A 16,918-nucleotide genomic window follows, 5' to 3' on the forward strand; every position below is an offset into this window, starting at 1 on the left:
CAAACACCAGCACAAACCCCAGCATAGATACACCAGCACACACACTAGCATAAACACCAGCACATGCACTAGCACAAACACCAGCACACACACCAGCACACACACCAGCACACATACACCAGCATATACATCAGCACACACAGACCAGCACATACACACACCAGCACACATACACCAGCACACACACTGGCACAAACACCAGCACACATACACCAGCACACACACTGGCACAAACACCAGCACACACACACCAGCACACACACACCAGCACACATACACCAGCACACATACACCAGCATATACATCAACACACACAGACCAGCACATATACACACCAGCACACACAGACCAGCACAGACACACCAGCACACACAGACCAGCACAGACACACCAGCACACACACACCAGCACACACACACCAACACACACACACCAGCACACACACCAACACACACACACCGGCACACACACACCAACACACACACACCAACACACACACACCAACACACACACACTGGCCCGCACACACCAACACACACACACTGGCATGCACACACACACACACACACACCAGCACACACACACAAACACACACAAACACCAGCACACATACACCAGCACACACACACACCAGCACACACACCAACACACACACACTGGCATGCACACACACCAGCACACATACCAACACACAAACACCAGCACACACACCAACACACATACACTGGCACGCACACACACAAACACACACACAAACACACACACCAACACACACACACCAGCACACACACACAAACACACACAAACACCAGCACACATACACCAGCACACACACACACCAGCACACACACCAACACACACACACTGGCATGCACACACACCAGCACACATACCAACACACAAACACCAGCACACACACCAACACACATACACTGGCACGCACACACACAAACACACACACAAACACACACACCAACACACATACACCAGCACACAAACACCAGCACAAACACCAGCACACACACCAGCACACATACACCAGCACACACAACAGAACACACACCAGCATATACATCAGCACACACAGACCAGCACATATACATACCAGCACACACATACCAGCACTCACAACAGAACACACACCAGCACACAAACACCAGCACAAACCCCAGCATAGATACACCAGCACACACACTAGCATAAACACCAGCACATGCACTAGCACAAACACCAGCACACACACCAGCACACACACCAGCACACATACACCAGCATATACATCAGCACACACAGACCAGCACATACACACACCAGCACACACACACACCAGCACATATACACACCAGCACACACAGACCAGCACAGACACACCAGCACATACACATCAGCGCACATGCACCAGCACACATGCATCAGCACACACGCACACAACTTCAGAATTCAGGGCTCAGCATCCAGTCTCCCTACAATGACCCCTGGCTGGTTGGGCTTCTGGTGGTTAGTGGACCAGTAGCCTCTGGTCTCTACTCCTGTGAAGACCCAAACCTCCTGAGGCCCAGTGTGATCAGCAAACAGAAGCCTGGAGGGAAGAGCTGCTGCATCCCTGGAACAGAGGGTGGGTCCTGCTCAGGGCAAACTGGAATGAGAGGGCGCTTGATTAGGGTTTTCCTCCCACTGCTCTTCTCAGAACCTTCCTCTCCACAAAACTGCCTTGTTCTGGCACTATGGGGTCACAGAGGGGACATACACACAGAAGCTTGTGCCTTGATTATTGCGTTGCACCAGATTTCACATGAAATGCCCTTTGAAATTCCCGGGAAGCATGCACCTCCTCTGTTTGGGCCTCGTCCCTTCTCTGGACCACATCTAGTCCTGACCTGCACTTCATCCGGCTACTCTATCCTCACCCCTTGCCCTCCGGGTGAGGCTCAAGGTGTGTGAGGCTTGGAGGGAGGGTTAGGGAAAGGCTGAAAGCTCAGGTGTGGGACAGGAGAGTTAAAACTAGACACAGTCACAATTTCCTCATGTCTTGGCTTAATGGATTTCCTTAAAAATTGAGGTATAATTGACAAACATTTTATTAGTTTCAGGTGTAGAACATAATGATTCAATATTTGTATCATTGTTGGCTTAATGATTAATGGCACGCTCCTTTGCTTTCAAAAGTGTCCTAATTTGGGTAAGTTATATGATCATCCAATTTAAGCCCACTTTATCTGCCACTGATGTACGTAAATTGCTCTCGTATTATCTCAAGATGTTCCTGGATCCAAAGGTTTTCCTGGTGGTCCAGTGGTTAAAAATTCACCTGCAGGGGACACGGGTTTGATCCCTGGTCCAGGAAGACCCATCTTCTGTGGAGCAACTAAACCCATGTGCCTGGAGCCCACACCTAGAGTCCGTGCTCTGCAACAAGAGAAGGCACCGCAATGAGAAGCTGGTGCACTGTAACTAGGGAGTAGCTCCTACTCACCGCAACAAGAGAGAAGCCCGTGTAGCAACAAAGACCCAGCCAAAATAAATAAATAGCAAGTTGCTATGGAACGTCTCTTGTCCAGTGGCAGGGCCCAGCTGAGGGCTGAGACGATGGAGGCAGGAGTATAAGTGACTCCAGGACAGGCCTGGGGATGCACGTGACTCTCCTCTAGGGGCACCATGTCCATTTCACAGGAAGTTCTTGAAGACCCTTCCCAATGATCAAGGCTGCAGAGCATAAAGCTAATGCTGGAGAACCCAGGCTGTAGTGAGCTATTTTGGGGCACAACCTCCTCACCTTCCCCTCCCCACACTGGGCTTCCCCAGGCAGCGGAAGCTACCCGAAGGCTCTTGGCCTGTCCTGGCAGCAGCCTGCAGGTGAATCTGTATGCAGGCAGCTGGGGTTCCTAGGAGCTGGGGTCTTGACCACTGTGTGGAATGCTGGGCCCACTGGGGACACGAGGAAGACGGTTGATTTCTCTGCCACACCTCACAGCTTGGCTGGAGCAATGCTGTCTGCTGTCATACTAATAAGAAACAAACACATTATTTTGTTGTGTTTGATTTCCGTGTTAGGCTGGAGTCTTCAAGGGCTGTTTAAAATTTAATAAGTGAGAATAAAATGAGGAGGAAAAAAAATATCCCTCTGGGGCATCTGACTGCATCAGACTTGTTAATTCCAGCTTTGTGTTTCCAGGGGCAGATGGCTTGACCCAGCAGTGGGGAGGGTGCCCAGGCTTCTTCCTCCAGGGCTCAGGGCTGGTTCTACCGTCTGTTTTGGGCAAAGACCCACCTTAGGAGGGCCACCTGATCGTGCCTCAGGTGGAAGCTGAGGTGGCAGCTCAGGGAAGGAGTGTTTCCAGGGGCCCGGAAACAAATTTTGTTCCCTGTTCTTCAAATTCAACAGTATTTTATTAAGCACTTACTGTATGTCAGATAGTGTTAGGTGCTGGGCTGGAGAGTTGAAAAAGGTGTGAACTGTGCTAAGAAGGCAGAGAATGGAGTCAGGCAATATGCAGGGCTGTGTGAGTGAGTACAGGGTACAGGAAGAAACAGCAGAGGCTCCTGGGAGAGTCCCAAATAGAGACCAAGGACGTACCCCCTCAGCTGCTGGGAGCTGGGAGGGCCTTCAGCCATGGGTGCCCTGTGGAGGTGCCTATCTCTGGGGAGAGCCGTCTGGTCCCAGATAATGCTTCTTCTCAGGGCAGCCACATCCAATGACTGATGGACTGTGTGTATGAAGGCCCAACCCCTTGCCCCAACTTGGGACAGTTCTGAAGGGTCATCTGAGTAGCAGAATCCCTGTGAGATCAGATGAGCTCAGCATCTCCCTTGGTCCATTTCTGCTCCCTTCTCTCCCACAGGTGTTGATTGGGAGAGCATCCTCTAATAGACCTCCTGCATGTTCACCCCTGTCTCCGGGTCTGCTTCCTGGAGAACTAGCCTGCAATCAGACCTAATGTGGTCAGCATTGTTCAGGGAGGGCTTCTGGAAGAAGTGACTTTCAGGCTGAAATCTGGAGGATGAGTAAGAGTCAGTCTGGTGACAGCTATGAGTCTGGAGGGAAATGGTACTGGTTCCAGGTAGAAGAAGAGAATGTGTAAGGAAAGGCATGCCCAGGTGGGATGGCAAAGCAGGAGGCTGGGGGCTGGACATTTCATAGGGCTCTGTGAGCTGTGATGGTGGCTTGGGTTTTATTCCAAGGAGATGGTGATGCCATAGCAGGGTTTTAAATAGGGGTTGACATGTGACATGGTTGAAATGTTTTCTTATAAAAAGAACTTGAGTTGAAGAAGGTAAAAACAAACAAGGAGTCCAGCTAAGGAAGCTGTTGTGGTAACTCAGAAGAGAGATGATGATGGTCTGAATTGAAGTAGCTGGAGAGAGGTACATGGATTAAGAGATATTTACTTAGAAGGAAGAATCAATTATCAGAACTGATGATGGATAATACATGGAAGGAGAGACAGGAGGCAAGGACGACATTTGGGTTTTTGGCTTCATTAACTGTGAAGATGCCACCACCATTCAGTGAGATGGGGAGCAGGTGCAGAAGTGGATTTGGGAAGAAGGTGGTGGAGGGAAAATGTGTGTAGTTCAGGAGTGCTAAATTTGAGTTGTCTTTGGGATATTAGAGAACAGAGCCAAGACATCTAGGCATGTGGATACAAGGCTCAAGAGAAAGAACAGTTATTTATTTGTTGAGAGTTGGACCATAAAGAAGGCTGAGCACCAAAGAACTGATGCTTTCAAACTGTGGTGTTGGAGAAGACTCTTGAGAGTCCCTTGGACTTCAAGGAGATCAAACCAGTCAGTCATAAAGGAAATCAGTCCTGAATATTCATTGGAAGGACTGATGCTGAAACTTCAATACTTTGGCCACCTGATACAGAGAGTCAACTCATTGGAAAAGACCCTGATGCTGGGAAAGATTGAGGGCAAGAGGAGAAGGGGGTGACAGAGGATGAGATGGTTGGATGGCATCACTGACTCAATGGACCTGAGTTTAAGCAAACTCAGGGAGATAGTGATGGACAGGGAAGCCTGGCATGCTGCAGTTCATGGGGTCACAAAGAGTCGGACATGACGTGGCGACTGAACAACAACACCACCACCACCACCACCTGTTGCTGATGGTAAATTGCCCTCAGTTTGATGGCTTGAATAATAAGAAATATTTATTATTTCAGTTTCCATGAATGAAGAATTGAGCAGTGCCATAGCTTGGAGATTTCTCACTGGGTGGCAGGCAAAATGCTGCTCAGGGGTGTGGTTATACAGAGTTTCAACTTAGGCTGGAGGATGTGGTTCAAGATGGCTGTCAAGTTGGTGCTGTTGGCAAGAGGTCAGAAATTCTCATTATGTGGAGCTATCCATAGGTGGAGGTTTGAGTGGCTTCACAACCTGAGAACTGAGAGCAAATGATCTAAGAGCAAACGATCCCTCAGAGCAAACGATCTAAGAAAGCAGGGCAGAAATGGCAGTGTCTTTGTTGATCTATCCTCAGAATCACACACCTTAACTTACCACATCCTAATGGTCACACAGACTGACCTTGATACACTGATGGAAAGGACTGCACAGGGTGTGAATACTGGACTCAGTGGCCATCGGTGCCTTCTTTGAGGCTGCCTACCACAACTCGAGATACAGAGACTTGAAAATCATTAGCATTTAAATGATATTGGAAGTTTTGGTAATGAAAGAGATTGCTTGAGAGGTGTGTGCAGAAGGAAAAGAGGAGGATTTAAGGACTGTGTCCTGAGAGACAGTTGCCTTTTAAGGATAAGCCGAGAAAGAGAAGCCAGCAAAGAGACTGATGAAAAGCATGACCATATGTCCTGGTTTGCCAGTGGTTAGTTCTGCTTTATGCCTGTTGTGTCCACATGACAGTTTACTCTGTCCCTTTCACTTTCTCAAGGGCCCTGGATTAGATGAAACTTACATGGTCACCCTATGATAACAGGCAGCCAGAGCAGCAGAGGAAAACCAAGAGGAGCCAATATCATGACGGACATTGGATTTCATGACATGAGGTCCCTGGAGACTTCAGCAGCAGATGTTTGAGTTGTGAGCATGCAACCCGGGTTTCAGAGGGTGAGGTGAGTGAGAAGCAAAGTAAATTATTTTAGTATTGTTATTTTCTAGAGGCTTAATGAAAAAATGAAGGGAGAAAGCGGATTTTCAGAGTATGGAGAACAGTGAGAGAATTTTTCTCTGAAGATGTCGAGCACTAGGCTATGTATAATTGTGGAGGCCTCAGCATCTCAAAAATAAAACCAAAATGAAGGTGCAGCAGTTGATTGGTAAGGAATAATAACCTCTCAGATCTCTGAAATTCCCAGGCATTCACTGGGGTCTGCCTGGTGATCTGAGCTCTGTCTGATGACCTGGTGGGCTTTCTGGTCTGGAAATCCATGTGACCTGGCACCAGAGGTGTTTCTGGGTATTGTCAGCTACCATCCTTCCCACCCTCCTTGGAAAGGCTGCTTCTTTCCAAGGTTCTGGAGATGCTTTGGCTTCTGAGCTGACAGGGGAGCGGCAGGACTCTGCAAAAGGGGATTACATGATGTAGGGATGTTGGAGATGCCTCAGTTTGTACGAGCTGCAGAATGAACTGAAATGGTCCTTACCCTCATCCACAATCATGATATGGGGGCCTGGCTCCATTGTCCTAGAGAGCTCAGGCAGGGGTATTTGTGTGTTCGTGTTAGTCACTCAGTTGTGTCCAACTCTTTGTGACCCCATGAACTGTAGCCTGCCAGGCTCCTCTGTTTATGGAATTCTCCAGGCAAGAATACTGGAGTAGGTTGCCATGCCTTCCTCCAGGGGATCTTCCCAATCCAGGGATCAAACCTGGGTGTCCTGTATTGCAGGCAGATTCTTTACCATCTGAGCCACCAGGGAAGCCCAGGGACATTTGGGGGCCCTTTGTCACAAGCTGGCTCAGGAAGGAGAGAAAGGATTCTTTGTCATAGAAAGGCCAGGATAATTGCTTCATAAGGAACAGTGTCTAAGTCCAAGAGCTAAAATGAATATATGAGCTTCGAAAGAAAACAAGTTCTTGTGAGCGAGGTGTGTCTGCCCCTCAGAAAATCAAGAGGAGGCTGGCTGTAGCTGGCTCGGGGGGAGGGAGTCCTTAGTGTCGCTCCCTCCACCCAAGAGACAACAGCTGCTCTGACCACCCCTCAGCCCCCCACCGAGAGAGAAGCTCACACGACTTTGCCGACCTCAGCCCCTATCAGAGACTTGCACAAGAACGCGTTCAGGGCGGGGCCGCCATTTCTCTGCGGAGGAGAATCCTTAGAGGAGAGGCGGGACACTGGTGAGGTGGAGAGAGGGCTGGGGAGGGAGCGACAGCTAAGAAAACCGTGAAAGGTGAGGCTTGTCCTCACCGCCCACCATGTGGTGCGAGGGGTAAAGCCTCCTTGCCAGTTCTCTGACTCTTATCACGGTGCTCTCTGGAGCCCTCCATCCGAAGGGAGCTTGCCTCTGTGATGGAACGGAGGCCACGTTCATCCTCTGGGTGAGGACCCCCGTCCACATGTATGAGCCGACTTGACAGTGGCCTTCCCGTGCGGATGAGGAGGAAGGGGGGACTACACCCGGGCAAGCCCGGGAAGCCCACTCCTTGGATAGCCTCCCCCACCCATCTCAACCCTGTGTGAGTGCAAAGACACACAGCAAGGGACGGGGGAAACGCCCGGAAGGACGCTTGGGTTTGAGGAGGACGCCTGTGGCAACTGTGCACATTCTGGGCCAGCCGGGTGGGGCATTCGCAGGCCCGGAGCTCCTGGAGTGAGCTAGGGGCGGCACCTGAGCTGGCCCTGGGTGGGACCCAGCGTGGGCTGCAGGCCCAGGTGCCTAAGCCCTTAGCGTTTGGGCCGGTGGGTGGTCGCAGCGCGTCGCGGGGCTCCCGCCCCGAAGCACCGCGCAGCCTCTTTCCGGCAGGGAGTCGACTCTTCCCGGCAACCTGATAACTTGAAAACAAATTGATATGCTATAATTGCAAATGTCTGGGTTGTCTGGGCCTGACAGGAATCGTCTGAAAGCAAACAGTCTGGTCCAGCCGAGGGCGAGGGAGGTGTTTTTCTGACAAACGCGCGCTGCTAACAGAAGGATCCCTCTGCATCCTGAGTCCTTCCCTGTTTTATGGCAGGATGTAAATTCTGCATCAGGGATTTTTTTTTTTTTTTAATGATTCCTTTTCTTGACGTGTGGATTCTGAATTTCATTTCTCCCCAGAGAGGCGCCGGAACCATCCAGCCGTCCTCCTCGTCAAAGTTATGGGCAATTTGACCTGCCATTTAGCTGTTTCCTGGAGCCGGTTGAGTGGTTCTTAGGGCCGTTTCTACCTTGAAGACAACACAGGGTATGTTATAACCCATGCAGATGAGGGCCCAGGACCGCTGGCTTGAGAATTAACGAATGTTAATTCTGCCTCAGCTGATGACTGAAGGTTTCACCAAGTTCACAGACCTTAAGTGGAGGCAGGGGTCCCTTCCCCACATGACTCATTTAGTTTAAAGGGCAAGGGGTTGAATAGGCAAGTCAGAGAGAACAAACCAGAAAGAGCAGCATATTACAGAGAAAATTCCAGAAGCCTGAGTAGGTTCCACAGCTCTCTTCTGCGTCCATATTGATAGGAAGATGTGAGCTGACCCTATGTGTAGTGTGTTCCTGTAACGTGATTTATGATAAGACGTGCCTTGTTCCTGGTCTTGGCCCAGAGCCAAGTATTTCCTCGGTGATGAGTCGTAAATGAAAAAGAGTCTTTTGTTATTCATAACAGGCCCCCCTTCAATCACACCTGAGTGTATGTTATGGGGTAATTTTTTAATGGCCCTTGGATATCACAGGATGGAAACTGCTTGCCAGGGAACCAACCAAGTGATTAGCGGCCTGGAACTTTCAGCCCTACCAGACCATCTCCCAGTCTCTGGGGAGCGGGAGAGAGGGGCTGGAGGTGGAATCGGTTGTCAATGGACAATGATTTAATCAACCACACCTACCCAGTGAAGCCTCCATAAAAATCTCTAAAATATGGAGGGACTTTCTGGTGGTCTAGTGGTTAAGAATCCACATTCCCAAAGCAGGGGGCATGGGTTCATTCTCTGGTCTGGGAACTAAGATCCCACATGCAGCAAGAGGTGGCCAAAAAAAACCACACAAACCACCTAAATTATGGGATTCATGGGATTCAGAGAGCTTCTGGGTTGGTGAACAAGTGGAGGTGCCAGGAGGTGGTGCACCTGGAGAGGACACAGAGGCTCTGTGCCCCTCCCCTATACTTTGCCCTACACTTCTATCTGGCTGTTCCTGAGTTACATCCTTTTATAAAAAAAATGGTGATCTAGTAAGTATACTGTTTTCTGGAGTTCTAGAAGCTGCTCTAGCAAATCAGTTGAACCCCAGGAAGGAGTCAAGGGAAGCCGTGATTTATAGCCAGCCTGTCAAAAAGCATAGATGACTTGTGATTGGGGCTTAAAGTGGGGTGTGTGTGGGGGGTCTTGTAGGAATGAATCCTTAACCGGTGGAATCTGATATTGTCTCCAGGTAGTGTCAGACTGAGTTAAATTGTGGGACACCCAGCCAGTGTCTGAGGATTGCCTGGTGTGGGACTTTAGTGGCCAGAGATATTGTGACTTTTTCCTTTATAGCTTAAAAAAAAATATTACTATTATTAGTTTTAAAATATTTACTTATTTACTTCCTTATTTGGCTGTTTGGGTATTAGTTGCTGCACGAGTATCTTTCTTGTGGCCTGTCTTGCTGTATCTCACTGTTCGCTGAACCAGGGTAGGTAGGGTATGAGTGGGGAAGCTGGAATTGCGAAAACTCAAGGAGCTGTAGGAACTACAGGCATGTTTATTTTTTCCTGACTGGCACAGCGGCTGTGGCAGCAGCAGACATGCTGTATTCTCCTCTTGTGGTTGACCAGGGGGCACAGCCTTGGAGCAAGAGCTTTTTCAGGTGGAGATTATATATGTTTACAGAACAAGAGGGGCCAGGGCAAGTGTGTGTATGCGTGCATGCAAGGTGCTATGTGGTCTCAGCTGTTACATAACCATGTATTTACACAATGTGGGACGAGAGAGCCTGACCACTACCATCTTGGTTAATTTGCTCTTTCCCTACACGGCCCGAGAGCTTCTCTCCAGTTGTGGTGTGGGCTCCAGAGCACACAGGCTCAGTAGCTGTGGCACACAGGCTTCGTTGCCCTGTGGCTTGTTCCCTGACCAGTGACTGAACCCGTGTCCCCTTCATTGGAAGGTGGATTCGTAACCACTGGATCATCAGGGAAGTCCTTCCTTTCTAGCTCTTAACTTTACTATGTGTCAAACACTTACGGAGTGCCCATGGTAAGACAGGTGCTGGAGTTGGAGTAAGCTTTTTTCTGAGGAGTGGTGAAATGAGCCCATTTCAACCAACCCAGTGTGGTTAAGTGCCAGCATAGAGGCTTTGTCATTGTTGTTCAGTCACTCAGTTGTGTCCGACTCTTTGCAACCCCACAGACTGCAGCACACCCAGCTTCCCCATCCTTCACCATCTCCTGGAGTTTGCTCAAACTCATGTCCATTGAGTCGATGATGCCATCCAATCATCTCATCCTCTGTCATCCCCTTCTCAGTATGCAGGCTTAATTCAGTGTTTTGCTGGAGCTGGAGAGAGAGGAAGGTTTAATCATAGTGGTTGATGTTTGCTGAATTGCTACCATGCAACATGTACTATGCTAAATGCATTCCTTGCATTGTCACGTGTAATACATCAACCCTAGGTGGCAGGTATTATTCAGACCATTTTACAGATAACAAAGCTGGAACTTAGAGAAGCTAAGTAACTGGAGATAAGGGGGTGGTAAGAGGCGGACTGGGGTTCAAAACTGGGTCTGACTGATACTCTTAACCACTGTTGCTGCATTTCCCATCTCCCTGGCCTGCGGGGGTCAGAGAAGCCTTCAGAAGCCCCGAGGTGAAGTCAGGGCAGGATCACCCTGGTATTGGCCAGGGTAGGGTGGTCTGAGGGTTATCTGTTCTGGGAGGGAGGGGTGGAGGGGGATTGAACTTGACCTCTGACCCTAGAGCTGCTGTCCTCCTCTTCCCAACCACTCTTCTAGGCTCCAGGATAAGAAACATCAGAAGCCTCAACAGGAGACTGCAAATTCTTGGCTATTTAATTGGAGCCTTTTGCTGCTCTTGAAACCAGCTGGAGAGAAGGAGCAAGCGAAGAGCTTGAAGAGCTGGTCTTTGAGTCAGAGCTAAGTATAGCATAGCCAAGTGCTTCATCTCCCCACTCACCATATCGCTGTGGATTTTGAAGGAGGTTGGCTCCAGGGAGAAAATATTTAAGGCTGGAGAAATAGTTTTCTTCAGTTTGTCTTCTGTGGATGCAAAGCACAAATGTTACGCTGGTTCTTACTGATTAACGTGCTAACAAGTTAAACAGTTTTTCAGTGTCCAGCCTCGCCTCTTCTCATGGCCGCTGTGCACACGCTGGGGGGCCACTGTGGGGAGGCCATGCCCGAGGCAACCAAGCTCCCATCCTGGCCCCTGGTTCCCAGGATGCACTTCTTTCTCTGGGTATCATTGGTATCTTCTTCAGGCTGTCTCTGTATCCTGTCTTTCCTCATCCACGTCTGTCTTTCTTTGAACTCACCATGGGTCGTTCCCTCTTGGTGTGTTTTCACTTGAGATCCCACACTGAACACCTAGACCCAGAACTCGAAGTTTGTAATCTGGACTTTCCAGATTGTTCAGTGTCTGCCAGTGGCTGGTGAGGCTTGTGGCTGTCAGATCTGCATTGGTTGCTGTCACCCCGAGGATTTGAGAAGGAAAGGGAAGCAGTGCTTTTGGTGACCTATGTTCTCAAGAACATAAAACCTTGGTAATTGCTTCATGCTAGGCCGGGCGTCTCAACCCAAGGTCTGCATGATCTCAAGGGAGATGAATAGAGAGCAACTTTCTAAATATGTGTGTCTATGTGCATTTAGGGGGAAGTTTCATAGTGTTCACTGAGTTCTCAAGGTTGGCCAAGAGCCAAATCATGTGTGAACAACCATCCTGTAAGTGCAGCCCCAGTAGGGAGGCTCAGGCACTAAAGGGTGAGTCAGAATTCAGCTCAGAACTTGGACTCTAAGAGGTTCTCCTACTCCATCAGATGCTTTATTTACCTTTGAAGAGCAGCAGTGAAGAAATAAACCAATAGTTACATTTGACCCTTCAAATCTATCTTTAATAAAAGATCATTTCCTTTGTACTTGGTCTTGTTTAGGGGTTGATTTGCAATTATTAGACTTTATTATGTACTTGAAGGAGCAGATAGAGGAAGAATGAGGTTGTTATTGCTTTATCCTTTGATATATCCTAAAACCGTAGAGTTGGAAGGGAGTAAAAAGTTCATGTCGTCCACCTGAAAGCCCCAACCCTGTTGCCTTGTCCAGAATCTTCTCTATGCCACTCCCATCCACTAGCCTCTTGCAGGGAGAGAGAATGCTCTGTTCACTTTCCATTCATCCACTCAACTGCACATTCTCATATGCCATGTACTCTGCTAGGTTCTGGGAAGATGACAAATAACAGCCATGGTGGCCCTTAAGGAGCTTACAGTCCAGCAATATGGAGAGGCAGACACTGAATAGTGATGAAGAATGTTAGAGCAGGGACAACTCTGAGGCTAATGGGGAGCACTCTGCTCTGTGGGTGGTGGTGCTTATAGAAGGCATTTCCAAAGAAAGTAGTATCCAAGCTGAGCTGAGAGGGAAGGGGGAGCTAGGAAGATGAAGGAAGATTGGGTTGAAGGAGTGCTGTAGGCAAAAGGAGTGGCACAGTCAAGGTTCTAAGAATGAAAGAGAAGGAGCGAGGCTTAGTGGAGAAAGTGAGAGGCCATGATTGGAACAGATAAAAGAGAATAAATAGAATAAATAAATAGAGTGGTTTCCATGGTAACCTGCTTTTTTTTTAGACAAGTCTGAGTGAGAAAGTTTTCCCTGAACTTTCTACTTATGGTCTTCTGATGCTCCTAGGCAGAGAAACATCTCTATGGGATTTTTGAAGACAAACAGACATGTGAGCCATGAATTTTCTCCTCCACTTCCTTATACTGGACATAACTTTAAACCAAGAAACAAGTTTTGGTTCTGCTGTACCCTTGCTATGACCACCACCTGGAATATTGTTTTGGACCCATCCACTCAGCCCAAAGGTTTGTATATGTTCACCTACCCCTTCAGACTGTGTGCTTCTGAAGGATGGGGGCCATGACTAATTCTCTTAAGTGCCTAGTACAGGCCTAGCATACAGCAGGTGCTCAGTTAGTGCTTTGTGGTTGACCAGTGAATGGGTGAATGGCTTAGATGCCAATCAGTGACGAATCCTATGAACTGATGTTGGTGTGAAGTAGAGGGAGGCAAGCAGGAAAGCTGGACAAGTTATGGCAGGAATTGTCAGTGTCACCCCAGGAAGCTGAGGTTCCTTCTATGCTGTGAATTTCATGAGTATGATGATTATACTTCTCAGTGTATATTTCTCTTCTCCAGATCTTAATAGTACCCCTAGTTATATAATACTTGACTCATATAAGTTTAATATTGTGAAAATTGTTGCATAACAACCATAATTAGATTTTAGAGATCTTGGGAAGTTTGCATTACCAACCAGCAAAGCAGCCAGTGTGTCAGTGAATACTGCAAAACCACAATGTGAAATTGGCAAAAACCACCCTAAGGGGAAGGGACTTCCCTGGTAGCTCAGCTGGTAAAGAATCTGCCTGCAATGCAGGAGACCCTGGTTTGATCCCTGGGTTGGGAAGATCCTCTGGAGAAGGGAAAGGCTACCCATTCCAGTATTCTGGCCTGGAGAATTCCATGGACTGTATAGTCCATGGGGTCACAAAAAGTCAGACACGACTGAGCGACTTTTGCTCACTCTAAAGAGAAGACCTTTCCTCTCTCTGTTCTGTGTTTCTGTTATTGTGTGACTTCTCAATGCCTTGGCTCATGTCTTGCTTTTATTGGTGATAATTATATTATATTCAGTTATAGTATTGTGGTAGACAGTCTCCAAGATGACCTCCAAAGATTTCTATCACTTGGTATCTATGTTCTTATGTAATCCTGTTCCCTTGAGTGTGGACTGGAGATAGCGTCTCATAACTAACCAACAAAATTTTGGAACAGTGATGGTATCACTTCTTGGCTTAGGTTATGAAAAAGACTGATCAGCCATGGGCTTCCCTCTCTCACTCTCTTACTCATTTTCTCCAGGGAAAACCAATTGCCATGTTGTGAGCTGCCCTATGGAAAGGCCCATATGGCAGAGAACTGAGGGAAGCTCCAAACTGACAGCAAGCAAAGAACTGAGGTCTTCAGTGTCAAAGTCCGTGAGGACTTTCGTGCTGCTAGCAGGATGTGCAAAAGCCTGGAAGTGGATTCTCTGCTCAGCTGGCTCCTTGCCAGCACCCAGCCAAGCTGTGTCTGGATTTTAGACCCATAGGAATGATAAGATAATAAATGCTTTAAGCTGCTAAGTTTGGGATACTTTGTTATACAGCAATAGCTATCTAATAGAGGTTTTGGTCCCACCTGAGAGCTGATGCTGTAACAAATACCTAAAAATATGGAGTAGATTTCTAATTGGCCAGTGGATGAGGCCTGGGAAGATTTTCTGATGTGTATATCTGCGAAAACCTAAGTTAAGTTGAACAGATGTAGAAATCTGAACTTTGATGATGCTGCCAGTGAGGTCTCAAAGGGAAATAAGAAACATTTTATGGAAGTTTGGGGAAGGGAGGTCTTTGAGATGTCGTGGCAGACACTTGATATTATTGCCTACAGCGATGTGGAAAGTAAAAAGTAAAAAATGGGCCCAGTGAACTGAGTCATCTAGGTAAGGAGATTTCAAAGTACGGGGCTGAAGGTGCTGCCTGCTGCTTCCTTGTTGCTTATAGTGAAATGCAAGAGGACAGAGATATATTGAGGGGAATACTGATAAACAAAACAGAGCCAGGCATTGGTGAATTTCTCAGCCTCTCCAGATGGCAAACAGTGCTAAAATTAAGAAATACCTTCAAGTGAAGATAAAATCCAGGGCACTGCCAGGATCTTCCCCTAATTGAAACTTCAGATAGGACTGGCATCAGCTGACTTCTTGTTAGAACCTCGTGAGAGATCTGAGGGTGGAGGCATGTGTCTTGACTCACAGAAGCTCGGAGATAATGCTTGTTGTTTTAAGTTGCTAATTTTGGGGGTAAGTTGTTATGCAGCAATAGATAACTAGTACTATCATTATCATCGCCATTACTATATTACCTGTGCAACCAGAAGGATGTCCATCTTCATTGTATGTAAGGTAAAACAGGGAGTCTCTGTACCAAGGACCGAGGGCAGTTAAAGTTGAGATTACTGTACTGAAATAGGGGATTAGGTAAAAGTTAATATAATTGAATGGTCCTAAGATTTTTCTGGGAAATCTGACCAGTCCAAAAGGAAAGACCTACAGGAATTAATTTCAGAGTTTCTGCAAGAATAGTAGAGCCAGATCTACAATGTCAGTGGGCCCAAGCCATACACAAAGAGCTTCCAATCAGTTTTAGCAGGCCATCTTTTTTTTTAATTGACGTATAATTAAGATATAACATTATATTAGCTTCAGATGTACAACATAATGATTCAATACTTGTATATATTGCAAAATGACCACCACAGTAAGTCTTGTTACCATCAGTCACCATACATAGTTACAACTTTTTTTTCTTATGATGAGAACTTGGAAGATCTACTCTCTTAGCAAGTTTCAGATATGCAAGACATATTGTTAACTTCATTCACCATGTATTAACTGCAGTCACCATGCTATACACTACACCCCCCTGTGACTTACTTACTTTATAGCTGAAAGTCTGTAACTTTTGAGCCTCTTCTTTTTTCCCACCGCCTACACCCCACCCAGGCTTCCCAGGGGGGTTCAGGAGTAAAGAATCTGCCTGCCAATGCAGAAGATGCAAAAGACTGGGTTTGATCCCTGGGTCAGAAAGATCCCCTGGAGAAGGAAATGGCAATTTTCTCTAGTCTTCTTGCCTGGGAAATCCCATGGACAGAGGAGCCTGGTGGCCTACAGTCCGTGGAGTCACAGAGTCGAACACAACTGAGCACATAGCAGCAGCAGCTACACCCCACCTCCTGCCTCTGGCAACCACTGATCTGTGTATACATGAGCTGATTATTATTGCTTTTAAGATTCCACAATAAATGAGCTTGAACAGTATTTGTTTCTCTGTCTGACTTATTTAACTTAGAATAATGCCCCGAAGTTTCATCTATATTGTGCAAATGGCAAGACTTCTTCCTTTTTATGGCTGAATAATATTCATATATTTATACACGTGTAAGCACACCACATTTTCTTTATCCATTCATCAGTGATTGGATACTTAGGTTGTTCCCATGTCTTGGCTATTGTAAATAATGCTGCAATGAACATAGCGGTGCATATATATTTTCTAATTAATGTTTTTTTTTTTTGGTCTTCAGATAAATACCAAGAAACAGAATTGTTGAATCATATGGTAGTTCTGGGGCTTTCCTGGTAGCTCAGCTGGTAAAGAATCTACCTGCAATGCAGGAGACTTCAATTTGATTCCTGGGTTTTGGAGAAGGGCTAGTCTACCAACTCCAGTATTCTTAGGCTTCCCTGGTGGCTCAGATGGTAAAGAATCCACCTGCAATGCAGGAGACCTGGGTTCGATCCCTGGGTTGGGAAGATCCCCTGGAGAAGGGAATGGCTACCCACTCCTGTATTCTTGCCTGGAGAATTCCATGGACAGAGGAGCCTGGTGAGCTACAGTCCATGGGGTCACAAAGAGTCGTACACGACTGAGTGACTTTCACTTCACTACACGATGGCAGTTCTAGTTTCAATTTTTCGAGGAACCTCCATACTATTTTCCA

At 47.3% G+C, this 16,918-nt stretch overlaps 1 protein-coding gene across 19 annotated transcripts in view; it reads left to right on the forward strand.

Moving 5' to 3' along the window:
• PTS (6-pyruvoyltetrahydropterin synthase) overlaps positions 1–14,499 on the forward strand; it is a 255,496-nt gene extending 240,997 nt beyond the window's left edge. For 15 of the 19 annotated variants that reach the window (XR_009741115.1, XR_009741092.1, XR_009741096.1 and 12 more), the window contains 4 exons: positions 5,897–6,077; positions 8,221–8,347; positions 11,093–13,176; positions 14,237–14,499. The gene's annotated coding sequence lies outside the window, so the exon portion shown is untranslated. Of the gene's footprint in view, positions 1–5,896; positions 6,078–6,126; positions 6,282–8,220; positions 8,348–11,092; positions 13,177–14,236 lie in introns of those variants that run through there. The other 4 variants (XR_009741101.1, XR_009741103.1, XR_009741102.1 and 1 more) reach the window with 4 other exon arrangements.
• The last annotated feature ends 2,419 nt before the right edge of the window (positions 14,500–16,918 follow it).

Source organism: Bos javanicus, chromosome 15 (assembly GCF_032452875.1).
Source record: "Bos javanicus breed banteng chromosome 15, ARS-OSU_banteng_1.0, whole genome shotgun sequence".
Taxonomy (NCBI): Eukaryota; Metazoa; Chordata; class Mammalia; order Artiodactyla; family Bovidae; genus Bos; species Bos javanicus.